Source organism: Vulpes vulpes, chromosome 5, assembly GCF_048418805.1.
Source record: "Vulpes vulpes isolate BD-2025 chromosome 5, VulVul3, whole genome shotgun sequence".
NCBI classification, from domain to species: domain Eukaryota; kingdom Metazoa; phylum Chordata; class Mammalia; order Carnivora; family Canidae; genus Vulpes; species Vulpes vulpes.
Window position 1 is genome coordinate 29,028,171 of NC_132784.1, and position 26,683 is coordinate 29,054,853.

Consider the following 26,683-nt stretch of genomic DNA (forward strand, 5'->3'; position numbering starts at 1 on the left):
GGGATAATTAATATTGTTAAATATTAATATTGTTAATAGTTTTTTATCCAAAACAATCTAGGGATTCAGTGCAATCCCTATAAATATTCCAATAGTATTTTTCACAGAACTAGAATAATCCTTAAATTGCTGTGGAACTACAAAAGACCATGAATAGCAAAAGCAATCTTAAAAAGCAAAGCTCAAGGTACCCCAATCCCAGATTTTCAAGATAGATTAAAAGCTATAGTAATCAAGGCTGTATGCTAGGGGTGCAAACATAGGCACATATATCAATAGAATACAATAAGGAACCCAGAAATAAACTCACATTTATATGGTAAGCTAATCTATGAGAAAGGAGATAATAATATACAATGGGGAAAAGGCAGCCCTTTCAACAAAGAATGTTAGGAAAACTGGACTATTTCCTTATGCCACACACAAAAATGAACTCGAAATGGATTAAATATCTAAATGGGAGACCTGAAACCATAGAACCCCTAGAAGAAAACATAGGCAGCAATTTCTTTGACATTGGCTGTAGAAACTTTTTTCTAGACATGTTTCCTCAGGCAAGAGAAATAGAAGCAAAATTAAACTGTGGAGATTACATCAAAATAAAAAGCTTCTGCACAGCAAAGGAAACAACATTTACAAATGACATATTTGACAAGGGGTTAATATCCAAAATATATCAATTAAACACCACCAAAAATAAAAAAAAAAAACTATTACAAAATGGTCAGAGGACCTTAGTAGACCTTTTCCCAAGACATAACAGATGGCCAGCCAACATATGAAAATAGTTCAGCATCCTACTAACCAATCAAATCAAAAACCCAATGAGATTCACCTCACACCTGTTAGAATGGTTAGGATCAAAAAGAGAAGAAATAAGTGCTGACAAGTTTGTGGAGAAAAAGGAACCCTTGTGCACTATTGATGGGAATAGAAATTGGTACAACTGCTGTGGAAAACAGTGTGGAGTAAAAATAGAAATGCCATATGATCCAGTAAGTCCACTATTGGATATTTACTCAAAACAAAAACTAATTCAAAGAGATATTTGGACCCCTGTATCTATGGCGGCTTTACTTACAATTGCCAAAATACAGAAGCAACCTAAGTGTCCATTGATATATGAACGGATAAAGAAGACATGGACTATATATACAATGCAATATTATTTAATTATAAAAGGGAAAGAAATCTTGCCATTTGTGATAACATGGATGGACCTAGAGATAACATGGATGGACAATTTCACCTATTGTCGTAGGTGAAATAACTTGTGTTGAACACAGCTTAATGGATAAAGTTGTGGAATCACTTCATTGTACATCTGAAACCGATGTAATATTTAGAGACTAAAAAAAAATAGGTCAGAGAAAGACAAATACCATGATTTTACTTGTATGTGGAATCTAAAAAAAACAATCAAAAAGCAGAAACAGACTCAAATACAGGGAACTGGTGGTTGTTATAGGGAGGCGGCTGGAGAGAATGAGCAAAAAGTGGTGAAGGAGAGTGGTAGAGGCTTCCAGTTACGGAATAAATAAGACATGGGGATGAAGAGTACAGCATGGGGGAATACAGCCAATGGTATTGTAATGGTGTTGTACAGTGACAGAAGATAGCTACACTTGGGGTGAGCACAACATAACCTATAGAGTTGTTCAATCACTCTTTTGTACACCTGAAACTAATGTAACATTGTGTGTCGACTATATTTTAAATAAATAATTTTAAAAAGATTATTTTCCTTCTAAAGGAGACCCGGAGTGCTCCTTCAACCCCTTATGTGAGGATACAATGAAAAGAGAGCAGTCTATGAACCAGTAAGCAGTCTCTTCCTAGACCCCTAACCTATAGGGACTTGATCTTAGATTTCCTAATCTTCATAACTGAGAACTAAATTTTTATCCTCTATAAACCACCCACTCTGTAGTATTCTATTCTAGCAGCCCAAACAGACTAAGACTGGGTCACCTTTTTCCACCTGGATATGTTTCTTTAATTTCTAATCTCACGGATAAGAGTTGGGTTCTTAGATTCATCCTTAGCAGACCATATCCTGGCTTCTGGTCATCTTTCTCTCAAAAGACAACTCCAAAAACCAACAGTCAGGTGCCAAAAATGCTTCTATACATGATTCCCCCAGAACAATAGAACTTTCTTACCTTATAACTGCTTAATGAAAAAGAATCACTGAAGTACATCCCCCCCCCCCCCATAAGGGGAGAACTCTCCTGAGATGAACGGCAATTCCCACCACTGAACAAAGAAGCTATTTACTTGTTATACATTACCTTATCTACTGCGATCATATACTCAAAAATAATAATTTTACAACATATGTATAAACATACGCAATATATATTGTGAGATGTTTTATTTATTCAGTTTTCACACGCTGCTTAGTGCACAGGTGCTATCCCCTGGTTGGCAACCATAGAACTGGATCCTGTAGGTTAAAGACAGGTGACAAAGATAAACATTTGAGTCTGCACTTCAGAGGGAAGCTCAGTCTGAGTCTTCTGCATATTTGACTAAAATAACAGGATGAGGAGGATAAGTACAAAGAGGATTTCTGAAAATATGAGACTGATGGGGCCAGCTACCAGTAATGTAGAGTAAGGGACTGGGAGTAGTGTTAGGGGGGAAAGAAGGGATACTCACTGACCTTTCCCCATTTCTGCCGTTCTGGACCCTCTGGCTCTAGAGACCAGTAGGGTCTACCAAAAAAAAAAAAAAAAAAAAAAAGGGAAAAGATGATAGAATGTGAAGAAAATCCAAAGAGAGTCCACCAGCGTGGTAACTGTTTATCTGTCTCTCCAGAATAACAAAAACACACTGAAAACAAAATTAAGTGCTACACTTAGTTCTTATCAAAAGTTTAATGGAGAATGGAGCAGTGTGTTGTTACTTCTCTCCCGTAATTTTTGTTTCCCTCAGGTATTTCTTCTTGCAAGTTTCCCAGTATTTTACAGGATAAGGTGGCATTTTATCTGAAAGCATTTGGTAAATGTTCTTTGAGACTAGAAGGCTGCAATTTAACAAATGGTTTCCTCACACAAGCTATAAGCATGATACAGAATGATTGACAACCATGCCAGCATTTGAAAAGCAGCTAAGAGCTTTAAAGCATACAGTAGCTGAGACCAGGATGGAGTTTATCATCAGCCTTGAAGATTGTGGTTTAGGTTGGCAATATAAAATATCTGTCATTTTAGTACGGCTCTTACAAAGACTTTTAAACATGTCATTAAACAAACATAGGAGAAAGATGGGCCCGGAGAAAACCAGTTTTAAGATAACAACAATAGAATCAAAATACATTATCACCAGATAATAGTCTCCTACTGTTTGATAAAGGACTCAGCTTCCAAAGCCAAAATAAACACAGTGGCACAGCAAAGATGTTTGTTTTAGAAGAAAAAGACATTGATCTTATGACACATTTCTATTACAGTGGTTTTATTTCTCTTACAGAGCAGGCTAAACTTTCAATTATTCTAAATTAAGAAGTGTTCAGAGAAAGTCAGTCAGGGCATCTTAGCATAGTTACCGCCTGTATCCAGACTTCGTGAAACCCTCCCTCAGCTCCACCACCCCTCATCCCTTCCTACCGCCCAAAACATGAACTGAACCATAAAGAGACTAAAACAATAGGCACGTGAGTCAATAATTACAGGAGATCTATACGGGGTGGGATCATGTTCAGAAGTGGTATTTTTAACTTAACAGCATTTTGAAAACTCACACTTGAAGCTAAAATCTGACATGTTTCTCTTTCACAGAGCTCAGGACTTGCTTGGAGAGGTCATGACAAGTTACTTGAAGCCATCTTCAATCCCACTGCTTTAATATTTAAGTGTATTTACAGTTTGGAAGAGGCCTGGCCTGTGTCATTAGGAGACAGGAATAAGAATAATGTATGAATAACGCCCTGGGCCCTGAAGTTACCTTCTTGCCATAATCTTGGAATACGTCTTCTGTCTCATCCCTATGCTTTACCCAATGTTGTGATGGAAATGCGACTCCTTTTCAACCAGACCTCAGTGAGCTTTGCTTCTTTGCATCTTCCTAATTTGTGTAACCAGAGACCACCTAAAGAGTGGATGAGTCGCCTTGTGGTAGAAGGCACCTGCTTAAGTTATCTCCCTTGTCTAACATTCCCACCACCTACCAAGCTTTTGTATTTATTTCATTCATTCCTCCTCTGTGATCAGCACTAAGCTTCCCAAAGCATCCAGTGTTCCGGCAGGTATCAGATAGTACATCTATTTTCAGCATTATCATGGGCTAAGTAGAGACAACAATGCTAAACAGATGAATGGACCAGAGATTCAGACCTAAAGAAGCTCAGCATTAAGTTGGGGAGGCTAATAGACAAAAACTATGACAGATGCTAACACCAGTCTCCTAGAGAATACTGAATTAAATTTAAAAAAAAAAAAAGGTCCCTCACCATCAATTGGGCCTTAATGATGGCAACCTTAGAGAGAAGAGTTTCAGGAGAGAAGGCGAAAACCAGATTAGTTTGGAGTTGTACTGACTGGGAGGTTAGTAGAAGGGACAACTGTTCTATTGTAAACTTTGCTTAAAAATTGATCACTGGTTGGTGGCTAACAGGAACTCAGGTGTCGAGAGAGCATTTGTTTATTTGTTTTAAAGATGAGAGAGCTGTAGTGTGAACTGGCTGGGCGTCAAATCTCAGAAGTTTAGGTGGCTTTTTTTGTTTGTTTTTTTAGTCTTTAAGTCAACTTTTAAAATGCAAATACTACTGAGAAGAGTAGGCTTTCAGTAAAATCTGTCAGTTGTCAGTTAGCACCTTAGCAGGGCACAGGATGCTAGGGGGTGCCAAGAGCAGACAGGAGAAGCGCTGCTCCTGACGAGGTGGGAGAGCACCCAATATCCGCTTCTTCACAGTTGAGCCTGGGAGTCAGCCAGAGAATCCCAGCTGGTCCCGGCTTGACAAACAATCCTCATTCTCATTCAATTGCCCAGAATATAGGAATACAAACAGGACTCAAATAAATGCTTTTGCAAATTGCTCTTCCTTGCTGGGATTAGTTGTTAAATCAATGAAGATATAGAGTATAGGGAAGCTATAAGGGATTATAGAAGTCTAATTCTGATTACTTCAAATAATATTAAAATGCTCATGTTTATGGAAAGTTGAAAATACAAAAGTTAGGATAAAAATGAAATCTGCTTTTATCTCCTCCCTACTTCATTATCCCCCTGTGGTAATCACAGTTACCCGCTTGGTGAAGGGCCTTCTACACTTGTGCTGTTCACTTATATCCACCCATGTACACATTTTATATAGATCTTCTGGTTGTCTGGTCCTCTTTCCAAGCAGTTTTCCCTTGCCTGATTCATACCTGTCAGCAGGACTCTGATTTGGGAAGTTCTCACCTATCCTTAGGATAATAATAACTCTAAGCATTTACTAAACTCTCTATTTCAGATATGATACCAAGCACTTTATTATTTTTTAGTTTTACACATACTAATTACTTGAATGTATTCTCATAAGTAGCCAAAAACAAAACAAAACAAAACAAAACAAAAAAACACAAAGCAAAAGTCCCCATAGTTAATCCTCTTAATCCTAGATACCCTTCCTCTGACAAAACTGCTGTTGCCAGTTGGGTATGTATCCTAGACATTTTGAAAATGTATATACATACCTATCTGTATATACATACCTATCTGTATATGCAGAAATATAATTTGTTTGCTTTTTTGGTAACTATCATCATCCTATAAATATTGTGCACAACTTACATTTTCCATTTTGGTTCTGCAGATCTTTTCATTTCAAACCATGTAAACACAATCCATCTTTTTAACATTTGAATAGAAGGCATGCTAATCCATCCTGCGGTTTCATCACAGATGAGCCAGGCATTGAGGTTGATCCCACTTTTTCACCCTAAGAAAGAATGGCCTAATGAAAAGCTCATACAGGTCTTTTACACACACATGTCACTATTTCCTCTTGTTAGTGGGAAGAGGAGTTGCAGGATGAAAAGCAGAAAAGACATTTGCCTGGTATACGCTCCTTGCTCCTTTATTTGCAATAGTCCTTATATTCCATTCAAGCTCTCTCGGTGCCAGGGCATCAGAGTGCAAAAGAAGTGGAGCTTAGGACTTTGGGCTAAGGCAAGGAGCCCATTTAATAACTCCGATCACAATGATGAACAGAGAGGATGGCACATGTCTTCAAACTGTTCTAATCAAAATGAAACTCAAGGATTTGGATAGGAATTCTAAGATACTTATTCTTTCTTCCTTTGCATATACAAGAATTATGCAGACCTGGGAGATGCTGATGTCATAACAAATTATTTTTGCTAAGGCTGCCACAACAAAGTGCCACAAACTGGATGGCTTCAATAGCAGAAATTTATTTTCACACCAGTCCGAAGGCTAGAAGTCTAATAGCAAGGTGCCAGCAAAGTTGGTTCCTTGTGAAAATGTGAAGGAAGAACCTGTCCCAGGCCTTTCTCCTTTGTTTATAGACAGCTATCCTCTCCCTGGGTCTTTACATTGTTTTCCTTCCGTGAGTGTTGTGTCCACATTTTCACTTACAAGGTTCCCAGTCATCCTGGATTAGGGCCTACACTGAAGACCACATGTTAACTAATTCTCCAAAGAACCTATCTTCATGTACAGTTACACTCTGAGATGCTTAGGATTAGGGCTTCCACGTGTAAATTTTGAAGACATAATTCAGTTTATAAGACCATCTCGGGATCACAGGGGAAGTAACCATAGGAAGGGAGGGAGAGCTGAGGATCGGCAGGAAATGGGTGCTTCCTGATTGAGCTTCAGTTAACGCTAATATTTTCTTCCTGAATTCCTTTCAACTGAAATTTTCAGTTGAATCAATAATTTATTTGAATTACATATGCAAGTTTAGGATTTGTTTCTTGCAACAAAAGGAATCCAGGCTTAAAAAAAAAAAAAAAGTCTGAGAGATCCTGCTCCTGTAACCTCCTAAAGGCATTGTAAACTACTTTCTCATCAATAGTACACAGAAGTTCCAGATCTTTTCACGGTCATCAACAAGAATTGTTCATAAGCTTCTTGAAAAACCATCATCCTTTTGAATGGGAAGTGCTATCTTACCATTTTTATTCCCCCCCACCCCCGATTGTTAGGAAGTTGAATATCTTATCCTTTGTTTCTTGGCCATTTCAGTTTTGAAAATTGTCAATTTATATCTTTTGCCAATAATTTTATTTGGCTAATTAGTAATTTTCTTATTAATTTTTGGAGTTCTATAGAAAAAGCTAATAGAAGAAAATCTTTTCTCCTGTACTGTGCCTGTTTTAAAGACTCCATTTATGGTGTTTTATGTTATACAGACATTTCTAAAATATTAGTTGTTTAGAATTTTCAATCTTTCTTTGTATTGTTAGGTTTTGTGTCTTCCTTAGAAACACTATTTTTATGCCAAGATTAGAAAAACATTCTCCTATGATTTTATACACGTAATACCTTTATTGTTAGTTTCCTTTATATATAGATCTTCAGTATATTTGCATCTATCTATTGTTGTGAATGTTGTCATATAGAAAATGTAATTTATTGTTCTAATGGATAGCCAGTTGTCTCTAAATCTTTAGTAAACCATGTGTGTCTCTAGTGATTTGAATTATCTTCTTTATCATATATTAACATATTTATAGTCTGTTTCTGAAAAATCAATTCTGTTCCATTGATCTGTGCTTATTTCGCTACCAAAATCACAGTTTCATTGATGGTAGCTATATAACATAACAAAATCTTATTTAAAACATAATAAGGTAACTTTTAATATAATGTTTGAAGGAAACTCTTACCTTATTGTCCTTTTTAAACATTTTCTTGGCTAATCTCTTTCATTTATGGGAAATCAGGTATACTGGTTTTCCTTAAAAATCTTACTGAGGTAATTCCAGCTTCCACCTGAGACACAGAAATGAAAGGAGATCACACCCACACTTGCTACAATAAAGAACCAGATTAATTTCAAATTTGTTACTTTTTTTGAGGCCATGAGAGAGCTGAGGTCCAATGAATAGTCCAAACATCCAAGGAGACATGGTGCCTGCAGGGAGAGAGGAGAGCAACATTCCTTCACCTTGGATAGACAAGAACCAGATACGGTAATACAAGTTGAGCTAGAATATTTGAAAAATTGGTAAAGGTGAATGTTGGCTTGCATAACAGTGTGAAACCCATAGAGAAGATAGAAATTGTCTGTGTGCTCTTAGAGATTGCCTCTACGTGAACCTCGAGGTGTACTCACAGAAAGGACTGAACCAAGTCCTAAGAAGTTCGTATTGTAGGAAAAAGCAGCTTTTTGAGAAGGCAAGAAACTCTGAGCATCTTTAACTCCACTAGGAATCAAAAATCAACAATCACCACAGAAAATCTGCATGACATTAGGTCAGGCAAAGAGGTTTTGTTTATAACTTCAAAATTATGACCCACAAAAGAAACAAATTGAACTTTAAAATTAATTTTTGGGGGGCATCTGAGTGGCTCAACAGTTGAGCATCTGCCTTCGGCACACAGTGTGATCTCCGGTGCAGGGATTAAGTCCTGTATCATGTTCCCTGTGAGGAACCTGTTTCTCCTTCTGCCCCTCTCTCTCTGTCTCCCTTGAATAAATAAAATCTTAAAAAAAAAAAAATAGGGATGCTTGGGTGGCTCAGAGGTTTGGCTCCTGCTTTCAGCTCAGGGCCTGATCCTGAAGACCCGGGATTGAGTCCCGCGTCAGGCTCCCTGCATGGAGCCTGCTTCTCCTTCTGCCTGTGTCTCTGCCTTTCTCTCTGTGTCTCTTGTGAATAAATAAATAAAATCTTAAAAAAAAAAATACATGAAATGACAAGCCATAGATTGGGAGCATATATCACCATTTTGAAAAGGGCTTGTGTACAGAATATATAAAAACTCTGAAAACTTAATGAAAAAATGGACAATCTAATTAAAAAATGAGTAAAAGACCTAAACAAATCCTTCAGTAAGATAACTGAGAGGATGTTCAACATTAGTAAAGAGGGAAATGCAAATTAACACTACAATGTGGGAATACTATATTACAATGTCTAAAAAAGGAAAACAAAAACTTGTCATACCATGTGCTGAGAACGCGGAGCAATTGGAACTCTCGTAAGTTGTTAGTGGGAATTCAAAAATGCTAGAGTCAATTTGGTAATAATGTCAACTTCTTATTAACTTAATATGCAACTTCCACCTCAAGTTTTCTCCCATGAAGAAATAAAGACCATTTTCACACAAAAAGCTGTATACAAATACTTATAGGAACTTCACTCATAACCACCAAAAACTGAGGGGAAAACCCATATCTCTTTTGACTGGTAAATAATGTGTAGAATATCCATAGAATAGAATATTACTCAGTAATAAAAATGGCAAACTATCAGTTCACACAATATGCATGAATCATAAAATATATCTTGCTAAATTAAAGAAAACCCAAAAAGCTACATAGTAAATAATTCCATTTATGTGATACTTTCAAGAAGGCAAACATCGTTACTGGGTTAGGCATTAGGAAGAGGAGTTATCTACATAAGAAAATTTTGAGGGAACTGTGGTGGTTGGTTACATGATTATATACATTTGTCAGAGAAATACAACAAAGTGTAAAACTCTCTGCATATTAACTTTTTAAAAATAATTCAACCAGAACATATGTGGGACTGGGTGGAGGAGAACGATGGAATAAAAACTAATGAATCTAACTGCATTGAAAACAAATCACATGATCATATTGAAAGGAATGGGAAGAAACAATTTTATGAAATAGTATAATTCTAAAGATTAAAAAAAAATTGTACTTAAATACCATACTGTAGTTGCTACATTTTTTTTCCCAGAGCTACTATTTAGAAATTCTAATCTTACTTCCTCTTTATGCTTGAACAAACAAGTTAAATGTATTATAGACAATAAGAGCCAGAGTAAGTAACTACAATTAAGGAAAGAAGATAGTAGAAAGAAGCCTGTAGTGCTAAGTAAAAGGCAAAGGCATCAATACAGTTGTATGGTTAAAACATACACAGATAGTTGGGGGGTGTGCATGCTAGTTCTATCTACTGACAGGCCTAGAAGTAGTTACACTCCAGTAGCAATGAGTTTACTTGATCCTTAAATCTTGATTTCTAAAAACTATTGTCTAGTAAGAGAACTCTTTGGAGAATTGGTTTAGTCCAAAGCCACGACAGGCAAAATACAAGCTGAACCCAGAGCATTTTGTGGCGCCAGGAAATGAGGAAGTGCTAAAAAGGAGGAAAAATATATCAAAAGCCCACAGTTCCAACTTGAAAGTTGTCAATGGTCAAACATCTTAAGCAACAAAATAAATTATAATATTGTATTATACCCCAAATAATAAAATATTCATTAGTCCATACTATATGGATATAAATGAAAGTTTATAGAGATCCCTGGGTGGCTTAGCGGTTTAGCGTCTGCCCTTGGCCCTGGGCATGGTCCCGGAGTCCAGGGATCGAGTCCCACGTTGGGCTCCCTGCATGGAGCCTGCTTCTCCCTCTGCCTGTGTCTCTGCCTCTCTGTGTCTCTCATGAATAAATAAAATCTTTTTTAAAAGTTTATAAACAGACAAAATGATAGCTCGTCCATATGGAAAAATACCAATTGACAAATGCAGAAGAAATGAAGGCAACTGAAAAATCACTGTTAGAATACCTCAGTAATTATGGTAGGCAAAATCCACCAAAAGATTTCAAATCAATGGATCAAAGTTTAAGCAGAGACTAAGTGTCCTGAGGGAGAAAAAAATAAATCACATGATCATAATTAGGTAGCTTTTAACAACTGATTAAGTAATTTTGGAAAACAATGTTTTTAGTAGATACTGTAAAGCTTACATAATACTCAAATACTATATAAATTTTTAAATACAAAGGGATAAATAGAGTGTAGAATTCTGGAAGATACCTCTTAATCAGATGATCAATCTAAGACGATGCACTGAAAATGGTATATCTGTGGTATCCTTCCCAATAATGCAGAACCATAATCTAATGAAGAAAAACAATTTAGACCCAGATTAAGGGACAATCTACAAAATAATTGACTTTTCAAAGTGTCAAGGTCATGAAGGAAAATGAAAAAGATGAGGGTCTTTCACAGGCTAGAGGAGACTAAGGAGAAATGATAAATTCAGTGTAGTATCCTGTATTGATCCCTGGAAGAGGAAACAACATTAATGAAAAAAATCAGAGATATCTAAGAAATTCCCTACATAATTCTCTACAAGTTAATAGTATATACTAAAGTTAATGTCTTACTTTTTGGGGGGACAGGGGTAGAGGGAAAAGAAAAGAGAGAATCCCAAACAAGCTCTAATGCCCAGCCTGATGTAGGGCTTGCTCTCACAACCCTGAAATTATGACCAGAGCTAAAATCAAGAGTCGACACTTAGCTGAGCCATTCAGGTGTCCCTCATTTCTTACTTTTGATGAAGATTCTAACTTTATGTAAGATAATGGGGCAGCTGAGTGAAAAGTATATGAGAATTCTGTATTATATTTGTAAACTCTTACACAAGTTTAAAATTATCTCAACATAAAGTTAATTTAAAAAAAAAAAACGCCATTGTCAATGGGATATTAATTAAGGCTAACTTGAAGTCACAGATTAATTTGAGAATTGATATTTTTATCATAGTGAATCCTACCTCCAGATATGTTTCTTTCCATTTAAAAGTATTTTCTGTTTTGTGTTTTTATCAAGCACTACGAGTGATTTTAATATATAACTTCTAATAGTTTTCTTTTTTTATTTGCTGGAGTCTTTAGGGTTCTCTATGTATAATATCATGTCTTCTGCAGATAGTGAAAGTTTTACCTCTTCCTTACCAATTTGAAGTCTTTTGTTTCTTTTTCTTATCTGATTGCTGTAGATAGTCCTATGTTGAATGAAAGTGGTGAGAGTGGACATCTTTTTCTTATTCCTGATCTTAGAGGAAAAGTTTTCAGTTTTTCACCATTGAGTATGATATTAGCTCTGGGTTTTTCATATATGGCCCTTATTAAGATGAGGTATATTCCCTCTAATCCCACTTTGTTGAGTATTTTCATCATGAACAGAGGTTGAATTTTGTCAAATGATTTTTCTTATTGAAAAGATCATATGGTTTTTATCTCTAATTTTGTTAATGTGTCTTACATTGATTGTGATATGTTGCATATATTGACCCATTCTTGCATCCTTGGAATAAACCCCACTTGATTGTGGTGAATAATTCTTTTAATGTATTGTTGAATTCACTTTGCTAATGTTTTGTTAAGGATTTCTAATCTATATTACCATTGTTCCTCTAGGAACAAAGGAGTGACAGACACCATTTCCCTCCCCAGTGCCTCAGCATAAATGCATGGCCATCTGTAGGAACTATTGTAGTGCCAACACTTGCTACCTAACTTGCTTACACCAAACCCTACTCTCCTGTGCTTCAGTGGATCTGCCCTTACCAGTTACCCTTGCCTCAGTCCCCAAACTTGGGGTGCCCTCCCCCAGAAGATTTGCCCAAACTTCACTAACACCTCATCTCACAACCAGTGTGTTTTGTGGGACCTCAGTTCTGGCAGCAGCAAGAGGTCCCATTTCATAAGCAGACCAGTGCACACCTTGTTAAAATGAGGCTCACCCACCCAGGGACCAAACACTACCCACAACAAGCAGAGGTGTTCTGCAGACGACTGGACTGAAAGAAAAAACGTTCAAATATCAACAGCAGGGCACATACCACAATGTAGGAGACACTCTGAAGCTCCATGTCCTAGAGAACCAGAGACACTGTTCTATAGGGCCCTATAGGAGCTCTTATTCATAAGGCCATTACTGGCAAGAGCAGGAGACATAGCTGACCTTTCTCATATGGAAGCAGACAGAGAGTTAGACAAAATGAGGAGACAGAGGAATATATGCAAAATGAAAGAAGAGGACAAAGCCACAGCAATAGACATAAGCAGTTATAAGTAATATGCTGGGTAGAGAATTTAAAGTAATGATTATAAGGACACTCATTGGACTTGAGAAAGAAATATCAGTGAGACAGTAGTGAGACCATTAAAAACAAGATATAAAAAATCAGAGGTGAAGAACACAATAAATGAAATTTAAAACACACCTATTAGAATAAATAGCAAGACAGAGGTGACAGAGGAATGAATTAATGGCCTGAAAGATGAAGTAATGGAAAGTAATTGAACAAATCAAATGAGAGAAAAAAGGCAAAATGAGAATAGACTTAGGGAAATCACTGACTCCATCAAGCAAAATAACAGTCACATTATGGGAATCCCAAAAAAAGAAAGAGAAAAGGTGACAAGGAATTTATTTGAGAAAATAATAGCTGAAAACTTCCCTAATCTGAGGAAGGAAATAGATACCCAGATCCAGGAGGCACATAAATCCCTCAACAAAATCAACCCAAGGAAGTCCATACCAAGACACATAGTAACTAAAATCCCAAAAGTAGAGATTAAAAAAAATGATAATAAAAGCAATTACAAAGAAGATATTTAGATATAAGGGAAAGGCCATAAGTCTGTGAGATTTTTCAGCAGAAATTTTGCAGGCCAGAAGAAAGTGGCATGATATATCCAAAGGGCTAAAGAAATCTACAACCAAAATACACTATCTGACAAAGCTATCATTTAGAGTAGAAGGAGAGACAAAGAGTTTCTCAGACAAACAAAAATGAAAGAAGTTCATGACCACTAAATCAGCCCTAAAAGAAATATTAACGGGGACCCTGAGTGGAGAGGAAAGACCATATACGAGAGTATTAAAAGTTGGAACACAAAAACTTATGTATGTCTGTAAGAAGTAGTCAAGGGATTCACAAAATAAAAGGTTGTAAATATACCTAAAACATGTCAGAGGAGAGGAGTAAAGAATAGTTTCAAACTTAAGCGACTATCAACTTAATATAGATTGCTATGTGCAGAAGATGTTATGTGAAAACTGAAGAAAAAAGTTATATATAAATTGAACATCCATCATAAATCAAAACCCAATAATAGATATACAAAGAATAAAGAGAAAGGAATCCAAATATATTAGTGAATAAAGCTAACAAACCATGAAAGAGAGCAAGACAAGAAAGGATTAGAGAAAAACTTCAAAAAACAACCACAAAACCGGTAACAAAATGGCAACACATACATATCTATCAATAATTACCTTGAATGCACATGCACCAAACACTCCCATCAAAAGACATAGGGTGACAGAGTAGATTAAAAAAAAACAAGACACATTTGTATGCTCCCTACAAGAGACTCAATTCAGACCTAAGGGCACCTGCAAATGGAAGGTGAGGGGATGAAGAAACATTTACCATACAAATTCATATCAAAAGAAAGCTGAGGTAGTAATAATTATATTGAACAAAATAGACTTTAAAACAAAGACAGTAACAGGCAACAAAAAAGGACATTATAATTAAATGGAACAACTCAACAAGAAGATAGAACAATTGTAAATATTTATGTACCCAACATGAGAGCACCTTAATATGTAAAGCAGCTAGTAACAAACATAAGGGAACTAATCAATAGTAATATAAAAATAATAGGGGATTTTAACATCCTATTTACATCAATGGACAGATTATACAAACAGAAAGCAGTGGTTCTGAATGACAGATGGATTTACCAGATATATTCAGAACATTCCATCCTAAAGCAGAATACACATTCTTTTCAAGTACATGTGAGATGATCTCCAGAAGAGATCACATTTTGGGCCACAAAACAACTCTCAACAAATTAAAAAAAAATCACAATCATACTATACATCTTTTTTTGACAATGGTGTGTAATTAAAACCCAACCACATGAAAAAATCCGGAAAGAACACAAATACATGGAGCTTAAATCACATGCTACTAACCAATGAATGATTCTACTAAGAAATCAAGAAGAAATTTAAAAAACTACATGGAGACAAGTGAAAATGAAAACCACAACCCCAAATCTTTGGGATGCAGGAAAAGTTGTTCTAAGAGGGAAATTTATGCAATACACACCTACCTCCAGAAGCAAGAAAATCTCAAATAAATAACCAAATCCAACAATCTAAAAGAACTAGAAAAAGAACAAAACACAAAACTAACACAAACTGGTATAAGGAAAGAAATAATAACAATTAGAACAAAAATAAATGATACAGAAATGAAAAAAACAGTAGAACAGATTAAAAAAACAGGAAGCTACTTCATTTGTAAAAATGGACAAAAGTGATAAACTTCTAGCCAAACTCATTAGAAAAAAAGAGAGGATTCAAACAAAATCATAAATGAAAGAGGAGAAATAACCACCAACACCACAAAGTATCATAAGAGAATATTATGAAGAAATATATGCCCATAAATTGGAAGGACTAGAAGAAATGGATAAATTTCTAGAAAATATAACCTACCCGAATTGAAGCATGAAAAAGTAGAAAACTTGAACAGATTGATTAGCACCTTTGATATTGAATCACTAATCAAAAAATTCCCAAAAACCAAAAGCACAGGACCAGACAGCTTCACAAGTTAATTATATCAAACATTTAAATAAGAGTTAATACCTGCTTTCAAACTTTTCCAAAAAATAGAGAAGGAAAGCTTCCAAATTCATTCCATGAGGCCAACATTACCCTGATACCAAAACGAGATAAAGCAAAAGAAAAAGAGAAAAAGAAAAGAAAACATACCTCAACATAATAAAGACCATATATGACAAACCCAATGCTGAAAAACTGACCATTTTTCTCCTAAGGTCAAGAACAACATATGGATGTCGACTTTCATCAATTGTATTCCACGTAGTGCTAGAAGTCCTAGCCTAGCAAACAGACAACAAAAAGAAATAAAAAGCATCCAAATTAGGAAGAGGTAAATCTTACTATTTGCAGGTATGATACCATACATAGAAAACCCTTAAGACTCCACCAAGAAACTATGAGAACTGATAAATGAATTTAGTAAAGTTGCAGGATACAAAATCAATGTGTGGAAATTTTTAAAATCTCTATGCACTAATAATGAAGTAGCAGAAAGAAAAATTAAGAGTAAATTATCTTAAATCCTTTATGCCTGAGCATAAATTTTCCTTGGCCTCTTCTCTCAAACGTTAGTTTAACTTAATCATTAATTCCTTGTCCTTTACCTCTACTGTAGATGAGAAGTCTGATGTTAGTCTGAGGATTATCCTTTACTTAAAAAAATTTTTTTTAAGAATAGGATTTTCTATCATGGTATTCTGAAATTTCACCAGTGAGAATCTAGGCATTCCATTTTTGTTTTTTGTATGTTTTTGATATCCAAAAAATTCTTTAAATCTTAAGGCAAATCTACCTTCAGTTCAAGAATAGTTTCTTCTATAACTTTTTCAATAATTACTTCCTCTATAACTTTTTCAATAATTACTTCCTCTCTATCTCTTCTAAAACCGTTCTTTGGGGGCAGTCTGGGTGGCTCAGCAGTTTAGTGCCACCTTCAGCCCAGGGCATGATCCTGGGGACCCAGCATTGAGTCCCATGTCGGGCTCCCTGCATGGAGCCTGCTTCTCCCTTTGCCTGTGTCTCTGCTTCTCTGTGTGTGTGTGTCTCTCATGAATAAATAAAATCTTTAAAAAAATAAAAAAATCTTTTTTTGACTCATAATGAAGCTACTGTATTTTCTAAGTCTTTTAATGTTTGTTACATCTTTTCTTTTACCTTTCTAAAATATTTGAGAATCGTTTATTGGTTTTATTTTTATTTCACCAATTAATACATTGGTCATGTATATTCTGGTATTCAGCTTACCTATTACATCTTATTTTTTATCTCTACTTTATTTTTTAAAGATATTTTATTTATTTATTCATAAGAGACACACAGAGGCAGAGACCCAGGCAGAGGGAGAAAAGCAAGCTCCATACAGGGAGCCCAATGCGGGACTCGATTCTAGAACTCCAGGATCACGCCCTGGGCTCATGGCAGATGCTCAACCACTGAGCCACCCAGACATCCCTACATCTTTTAAATCAATGGTTGTGTCTTTAAGTTTCATGAATTTAGAGTACTTCCTTTTTTATAGCAATCTGTTATTGTTTTTCAGTAGATTAAGTGCACTTTCTCATGTCTCTAAAAATTTATTTAGGGGTAATAATTACATTTATGTTAATTTAACCATTTGTTCCTGTCACTAACAGTTACCCTTAATATTTTAGTTTCACTTGCTGCATGTGGTGTGGCCTCCTTCATGCACTTAGCTTTCCTAACTTATTTGTGTATTAGGAAATCAGGAATTATGGAAATTATAATCAGGAAATTATAATCAGGAATTATTAGGAAACACTGGAATTATGTTATAATTCCAGTGAAAATCACTCCTCCAATAGCAGAGAATGAAGATTCTGAATCCAAGAACCTGAGCCATGCTGTGCTTATGCAGGAGGTGAAAGGGAGTACACAAATTTACTGGGGCTTCTTTAACAAGTGTTGGCAACCGTTCTTCTGGTTATCAGCTCATTTTTCCTCTTAGCAGCCCTGAGTGGGATAGAGAACCGCCTGTTTAGATAGCCCTCGGTACTCATTCTTGGCATCTCTTACATCAGGACTACCAAATGTACTTGGCAAGTGAGGTGTACTCCAGTTTATACTTGACAAATAATGGAACCAGCTCATCTTAGCAGGAGGTGCTGATAAAGCCATTATACAGCCAACTCTTTATAGCCATCTCTTTTTCCCAGCCTACACTTTCTTGACCTTGGATAACTTGAGAGATCTATTTTAAAAGTTTAAAAACATATTTTTGGACCTGATTCCATCTGCTTATTATCTTACAGACATCACTCAATTGTTTTGGTCTGAGAATAACACCCCATCTAGTTCTGTGATGCCAATGAAGTATTATTTTTATATTGCTGCATGTTATTTTATTAAAACTTAGATACAAACAAAAGGTAACATGTGGTAAGACAACTATTTTGTCCTGAAAATCTTCATTTGTTTGTTTGTTTTTGGCAAAAGTAAAGACATACTGTACTTCAGCTCTATGACCTCGTAATCAGTAGAAAGAACAAAAAGATGATATGAAGGATATGGGCAAAGAGAGTATAATATTAGAGAGCTATTGTTAATGCAAGAGAGAAATGTAGAGGAAAGGGATTTAAAATAATAATTCATAAATATAAATATACCCTTAACTTCACAAGGAAAAAGATAGCTAGAGAAAAATAGAAAAAAAAAATGAAGGGCAAATATAGAGGAGAACATTGAAAAGATGTCTTTAGATACAAATGGAAGGACAACGATGAAAGACACACACATGCAAGCACAAATACACACGTGAAAGCACATGGCATGCAACCAGCTACGTGGAATGATTTAGCAGCGCATCAGGCATTTCCAGGGTGAGAAGTTCATTTCAGACTTACTCAGGTTCATGGGGGTTAAAAAGTTTAATACCAGCTGTTGTTTTGATTTTTTATTAAAAAAAAACAAAAAACAAACCTGAATTCCAGTAGGGTTTAACATACAGTGTTATTGTTTCAGGAGTACAATATAGTGACTCAACAGTTCTATACATTACTCAGTGCTCTTCATGATAAATGTACTCTTAATCCATTTCACCTATTTCACCCATCACCCCACCCAGCTCCTTTCTGGTAACCAACAATTTGTTCTCTATAGTTAAGGGTCTCTTTTTTGTTTGTCTCCTATTTTTTTCTTGGTTTATTTCTTAAATTCTACATAAGAATGGACTCATATTACTTAGCATCTTACTATCTAGGTCCATTCATGTTGTTGCAAATGGCAGAGCTCATTATTTCATGGGTAATATTCCATTGTGCATATCCATCTATCTTCTTCCTCATCTAATCATCTATCAGCGGACGCTTGGGCTGCTTTCATAATTTGGCTCTTATAAATAATGTCACAATAAACATAGGGGTGCACATATCTTTCCAAATTAGTGTTTTTGTATCCCTTGGGTAAATACCCAGTAATGAAATTGCTGGATCATATGGCAGCTATTTTTAACTCTTAGAGGAACCTCCATACTGTTTCCACAGTGGCCGCACCAATTTGCATTCCTACCAACAGTGCACAGCGTTCCTTTTTCTCCACATCCTCACCAACACTTATTTCCTATGTTTTGATTCCACAGGTGTGAGGTGATATCTCTTTGTGGTTCTGATTTGCATTTCTCTGATGACGAGTGATGTTGAGCATCTTTCCATTGTCTGTTGGCCATCTATCTGTATGCCTTCTTTGGAAAGATTCTGTTCAGGTCTTCTGCCCATTTTTTAAATTGAATTATTTGGTTTTGGGTTGTTGAATTGTATCAGTTTTTTAAAATATATTTTGGATACTAACCCTTTACTGGATATGTCATTTGCAGCTATTTTCTCCTGGTCAGTAGGCTGCCTTTTAGTTTGTTTCCTTTGCTGTGTGGAAGCTTTTTATTTTGATGTAGTTCCAATAGTTTATTTTTGCCTTTGTTGCCCTTCCATTAGGAAACATATCTAGAAAAACGTTATGGTCAATGTCAGAGAATTACTGCCTGTGCTCTCTTCTACAACTGTTATGGTTTCAGGTCTCCCATTTAGATCTTTGGCCCATTTTGAGTTTATTTTTGTGTGTATTGCAAAAAAATAGTGGTCCAGTTTCATTCTTTTGTATGTACATATTTTTCCAACACCATTTGTAGAGGAGACTTTTTCAATGATTCTTACCTCTTTTGCGGAATATAATTGACTACATAATTGTGGGTTTATTGCTGGACTTTTATTTTATCCTGTAACTTATGTGTCTATTTTTGTGCAAGTGTCATATTGTTTACTACAGCTCTAGTATATTTTGAAATCTGAAGCTGTGATACTTCCATATTTGTTTTTCTTTTTTTAAGATTTTTTCACATTCAGGTTCTTTTGTGGTTCCACAGAAATTTTAGGATTGTTTGTTCTTGTTCTTTGAAAAATGCTGTTGGTATTTTGATAGGGATTACACTAAATCTGTAGATGGCTTGGATAGTATGGACATTTTAACAATATTGAGTCTTTTGATCTGTGAACGTGACATGTATCTCCATTTGTTTGGGTTGTCTTCAGTTTCTTTCATCAATATCTTATAGTTTAAAGTGCATAGGTCTTTCACCTCCTTGGGGTACTTTATTCTAGGTATCTTATTATTTTCGTTTGGTGCAATTGTAAATGGGATTGTTTCCTTAATTTTCTTTCTACTTCTTTATTAGTGAATACAAATGCTACAGATTTGTGTACATTGATTTTGTATCTTGTGACTAATGAATTCATCTATCAGTTCTAGTGGTTTCTTGCTGGAGTCTGAGGGTTTTCTATGCATAGTAACATGTGATCTGCAAATAGTGAACATTTTACTTCTTCCTTCCCAATTTGGGTGCTATTTATTTCTTTGTGTTTTCTGTTTGCTACAGCTAGGACTTCTAGTACAATGTAGAGCAAAAGTGGTAGGAGTGGACATCCATTTGTTGTTCTTGACCTGAGGGGAAAAGTGGTCAGTTTTTCAACATTGAGTATGATGTGAGTTTGTAATAAATGGTCTTTATTATTTGAGGTATGTCCCAGGTAAACCTACTTTATTGGCTTGTGTGTGTGTGTATGTGTGTGTATGGATGTTATTCTTTGTAAAATGGATTTTATGCATCTATTGAAATGATCATGTGGTTATTTTTTCTCATTGATACGATGTATCACATTGATTGATTTGTAAATATTGAACTACCCTTGCATTTGAGGAGTAATTCCTACTTGACTCTGGTGAATGATTTTTGAATGTGCTCATATTTTATAGAAGATTTTTATATCTATGTTCATCAGAGGTATTGGCCTGCATTTTTTTTTCTAGGCTCTTTTTCTGGTTTTGGTATCAGAGTAATGCTGGCTTCATAGAATGAATTTGGAAGCTTTCCTTCTTCTACTATTTTTTGAAATAGCTTGAGAGAAAGAAGTATTAACTCTTCTTTAAGTGCTTGGTAGAAATCACCTATGAAGCTGTCTGGTCTTGTACTTTTTGGGGAATTTTTTGATTGCTGATTCAATTTCTTTGCTGGTGGTCAGTCCATTTAAATTTCTATTTCTCCATTCAGTTTTTTAAAAAATTTTATTTATTCATGAGAGATGGGGTGGGGGCAGGTGGTGAATGCAGAGACATAGGCAAATGGAGAAGCAGGCTCCATGCAGGGAGCCTGACGTAGGACTCAATCCCAGGACTCTGGGGTCATGCTCTGGGCTGAAGGTGGTGCTAAACCACTGAGCCACCCGGGCTGCCCTCCTTCATTCAATTATGAGATGTTATAGATTTCTTGGAATTTATCCATTTCTTATAAGCCTTCTGATTTGTTGGCATGTAATTTTTCATAATATTCTCCTATAATCCTTTGTATGTCTATGGTATTGGTTCTTATTTCTTCTCCTTCATTTCTGATTTGAGTTTCTTTCTTTTTTTTTTTTTTAATGAGTCTGGCTAAAGGTTTATTGGAGGTTTTTTTTTTTTTTTAATGTCTTCAAAGAAGTAGCTCTTTGTTCATTTATCTGTTTTATTGTTTTGTAGTTTTTAAACTTTATTTTTGCTCTAATCTTTTTTTCTTTCCCTCCTTTATTGGTTTTGGGTCGTTTGTTCTTTTTCTAGTTCGTTTAGGTGTAAAGTTAGGCTGACATTTTTCTCATTTCTGGAGGTAGGCCTGTATTGCTATAAACTTCCCTTTAGAGCTTTTCCTTTATAGAGTCTTTAGGACAGCTTTTGCTGTATTCTAAAGACTTTACATCATTCTGTTTTCATTTTGATTTGCTTGTCTTCTTTAAAATTGCCTCTTTGGTTTGCACATTCAGGTTAGTAGCATGTTATTTAACTTCCATGTATTTGTGATCTTTGCAGATATTTTTCTTGTGGTTGACTTCTAGTTGCATATCATTGTGGTCAGAAAAGATGCATAGTATGACTTTAATCTTTTTTAATTTGTAGAGACTTGCTTTGTGGCCTAAAATATCTCTTCTGAAGAATGTTCCATGAGCAGTTGAAAAGAATGTGTATTATGCTGTTTTAGGATGGAATGTTCTGAATATATCTGGTAAATCCATCTGGCCCAGCGTGTCACCTTTTTTTTTTTTTTTTTCTTTTTTTACTTTTCTGTTTGGATGGTCTGTCCATTGATTTAAGTGGGGTGTTAAAGTCCCCTACTATTATTGTATTACTATCAATTATTTCCTTTAGGCTTGTTAGTAGCCACTATATGTATTTGGGTGCTCCCATGTTGGGTACATAAATATTAACAATTGTTATATCTTCTTGTTGGGACGTCCCCTTTAATTATAATATAATGTCCTTTGCCTCTTGTTACAGTCTTTGTTTTACCATCTATTTTGCCCAATAGAAATAATGTGCCTCACCTTTCTTTTCACTTCCATTTGCATGATCAATGGCTTTCCATCACCCCACTTTCAATCTGCATGTATCTTTAGGTCTGAAATGAGTCTCTTGTAGACAGACTATAGATGAGTCTTGCTTTTTGTCCATTCTCTAACCCTATGTCTTTTGATTAGAGCATTTAGTCCATTGACATTCAAAGTAACTGTTGACTGGTATGTACTTATATTATTTTTTAAACTTGAAAAAGAGTCTCTTTAATATTTCTTGTAGGGCTGGTTTAGCGGTCATGAATTACTTTAAATTTTAAATTTAAATTTGTTTGGTAAACTCTTTACCTCTCCTATTCTGAATGATAGCCTTGCTGGATAGAGTATTCTTGTCTGCAGTTTTTTCTTTCAGCACTTTGAATATGACCTGCAAAATTTCTTGTGACCTGCAAAATTTCTCCTGAAAAATAAGCCTTATGGCTTTTCCCTTGCATGTGTTTTCTTTTCTCTTACCAATTAATTTTTTTCTCTATCATTACTTTTTGCCATTTTAATTACTATGCATCTTAATATGGACCTTCCTGGGTTGATGTTGGGAGCTGTCTGTGGCTTGTGGATCTGGATTTCTGCTTCCTTCCCTAGATTAAGGAAGCTTTCAGCTATTATTTCTTCATATAATTAATTTTATGCCTCCTTTTCTCTCTCTTTTCCTTCTAGGATTCTATAATGCAAATTTTATTACCTTTGGTGATGTCAGTGAGTTCTCTAAGTCTATCCTAACTTTTTGTTATTTTTTCTCTCTTGTGTAGCTTAATTACTCTTCATTACCCTTTCTTCTAGGTATATGATCCATTCTTCTGTTTCCTCTAGGCTACTATTTATTCACTCTAGTGTATTTTAAATTTCTTTTCTTTTTTTTTTGTATTTTAAATTTCAGTTATTGGGGCACTTATGTAGCTCAGTCAGTTGAGCATCTGACTCTTGGTTTTGGCTCAGATCTTGATCTCATGGGTCATGGGATTGACCCCCAAGTCAGACACTGTACTTAGTGGTGAAGTCTGCTTGAAGATTCTCTCCTCCTTCTGCCCCTCCCTTCACTTGTGTGCATTCTCTCTCTCTCTAAAATAAATAAATCTTTAAAAAATAAATTTCAGTTATTGAATTCTTCATCTCTGATAGGTTCTTTTGTATGTTTTCTGTCTCTTTGTTGAGGGTCCCATTGAGATCCTCTACTCTTTTCTCAAGTTCAGTGAGTATCTTTATGATCAATATTTTAAATGTTCTATTGGGTATATTACTTAGCTCTGTTTCATTTAGGTCTCTTGCTATGATTTTGTACAGTTCTTTCATTTGGGACATTTTCCTCTTCTCATTTTGTCTAACTCTCTCTGTGTCTGTTTCTATATGCTAGGAAATTAACTACATTTCCAGCTCTTAAAAGGAGTATACTGCCTTATGAAGAAGAGGTCTTGTAATGTCTGGCAGTACAGTGTCACCATTCACCAGAACCTGGGCCTTCAGTGGTATCTCCTATGTGTGCTGTATGTGCCCTACTATTGTGGCTGTACCACATTTGCCTTTAGTCCAGCTGTCTGCAGTGGCTCTCTTTGCCTGTTATGGGTACAATTCCATATTTCTTGTTACTGGGTCAGCCCAGGGTTTTCTTGGTCTTGATTTGAAAGACTATGTTTACCAGAGATGCAATAGCACCGAACTTCAGGACACTTTCCTTGTATTGTTTCCTGAGATTCTTTCATTGGTGTGCAGAGCCTACTGCTGTGGTGACAGTTGGAAGGGTGTGAATGGTTATCTTCCTCTCTCTCCAGAGCAGGAGTCACTTTTGAGTACTATGGCCCCTGTCAGGGCTGCTTGCACACTGACAGGCGTGTGACACCATGTTGGATGAGCTCCAGACAAAGGGTATATTGCAGGGGGCAGGTCTGCAGAATAATGATGCCAGTGAGAATTGCACTGGTCACTGCTATTGGGGACCTATAGCCACCCAAACTCCTGCTAGGCTGGCATGTTGGAGGGTGTAGATCTACAGAGGATCATGGGAAAGTGTGTGCTGGTAGCAAGTTAGTTGAAAAATCTTGATCCTGTACTGGTTCCCACAGGTGTCTGTGTGACTAGGCTGGGGATTGAGGGTGGGAAGAGAATAGGTTCCTGCCAGCTTCTTTGTTCCTGAAGAAGTCTCCAATGATCTCTGCCCCATAAGTACATGCTCTGAGATTAGTAAACAAATTTCCCTCCTATCTGCCACAAGAGATCTTCCAAACTGCTGTTTCCATGCTGTATCTCAGTAAGGCTAGTTGTTGGGCTCTTTAACGGTGGGGACTCAGTTTCCTCTTGTCCTCTTGGCTCTACCAGAGCCAAGCCTGCTGATTTTTGAAATTCCACATATTGAGACACACTGATTATACAAATTTGCAAAACTATGCTCCTCTAATTTTCAAAGCCAAATAGTTTGGTGGTTTGTGTTCCCCTGTGCCTGGGGAGTGTGATGTATTTGTTTCTTTCCCCTCTCAATGCCTGTGGTGTTACATTTAGCTCCTGATCATGTCTCTGCCCTTCCTATCCCTCTGATGGGGCCTCTTCTCTATATTTATAGCTGTAGAGAATCTGTTCTGCCTTCTTCAGGCTGTTTTCTGGGTTATTTACACTGATGTGGGTATTATCTAGTTTTATCCGTGGGATGAGGTGAGCTTAGGATCATCCTACTCCACTATCTTCCCTGGAAATCCTAGGCTATTGTTTTACTTTTATTCTCCATGTTAAACTGTAGAGCTTTTTAACTTCAGATTGTCAATATGAAAGAAAATGCAAAAGGAGACAGAAGTTGTTAAAATCATTGAAAATAACAGAGTAGTAGAGATAAGGAATCACTAAGGCATTTTCCCAGCGGTTTTTCCAGATGTTCCTTGTGCATCCAACAGTGATCCATCCAGTCCCTAGTGCACTCCCCACTGGTGATAGGCAATTCCCTCAGGATCTGATACATGGTTCCATCTGTAGCATAGCCACATGATAAGGAAGATGCTGGGCCTCTGATGGTTAGGCAAATTATGTGCCACTGTCACCAGCAATACACATGTGTAACCCCAGTGGTTTTTTTGTGGATCACTTTTTGTACTTTATAGGAGGTGGGGAATTACTGTGTTCATCAAAGGCTGGTTACCTGGCCAGTGTCAAAAGTGAGTAATAAATCAATTATTGGCTGCAGCTGTGTTCTTAGAAAGCACTGCACATGGAAATTAGATAAGAGAAATGGGAGAAGATTAATGTAGAAAGTAGATGTTATTGTTGGTTGTGCTAGATTTTCCAAAGGTAATCAAAATATCCCCAGGGACTGCAAAAGTAGAGCCATACATTAAAACCTCAACTACAAAAGCAACCTTTCTCTCATATTTGGTGCTAAGACATTAAATCCATTTTCTTAGTCAGGACTGTGTATATTTACAGTCCAGGAGTGTGTATATTTAATATAGGAACAGTAAGGGGAAGATTCTAGCATCTCCTGGACTAAATACATTTCTGTCTTTTGGCTACCTTGTTTCTGTTTGCAATAACAAAACGAGAAAGTTTCATATAAAAGAAAACCTAAAAACAGCATACAGGTATAGATTCATTTCTTCCTCACATAAAAGAACTCTGGAGCTGGGCAGTCCAGAGTCAGTTATCACCTCTGTGGTTCTCAGAGACATAGGCTTGGGTTTTACTCAAATCATCTTCAGTATGACTTTTAATCTCATTGATATTCTAGAATAACTGCTGGAGCTCCATCCATTGCATCTACATTCCAGGCCATAGGCATGAATTATAGAGGCTATGCGTGCAAACGCTTGCCTTTGACTTTTCTTAACCTTCCTGGAAGCCATAATTAATTAATTGATTGATTAATTAATTTTATTTTTCTTTTCAATGGTCAGATTTAGTTATATGGCTACTGCTTCTTGTAAGACTGAGAATTATAGCCCAAAAGGCCCAAGTAGCACTCCAAACTATATGGTAGATTTGTTACTAAAATGAAAAAGGAGATGAAAGTCACTGTTATATTGTCTGATTAAAAAACATGAAATCAGGTTTAAATTTGATCCTAGGTTGAACAATGCAACTTCCTTAAATATAAAATCTGCATTTCAGGTGAATTTGAGCTTGGAAAAGAAAAAAAAAAAAGGACTGTTCATATAGTAGATTCTTGATTTATTTAGAAAGTATTCTAGTAACTTAATTCAAATGAGGAGACCATTAATAGATGAAATGTATCA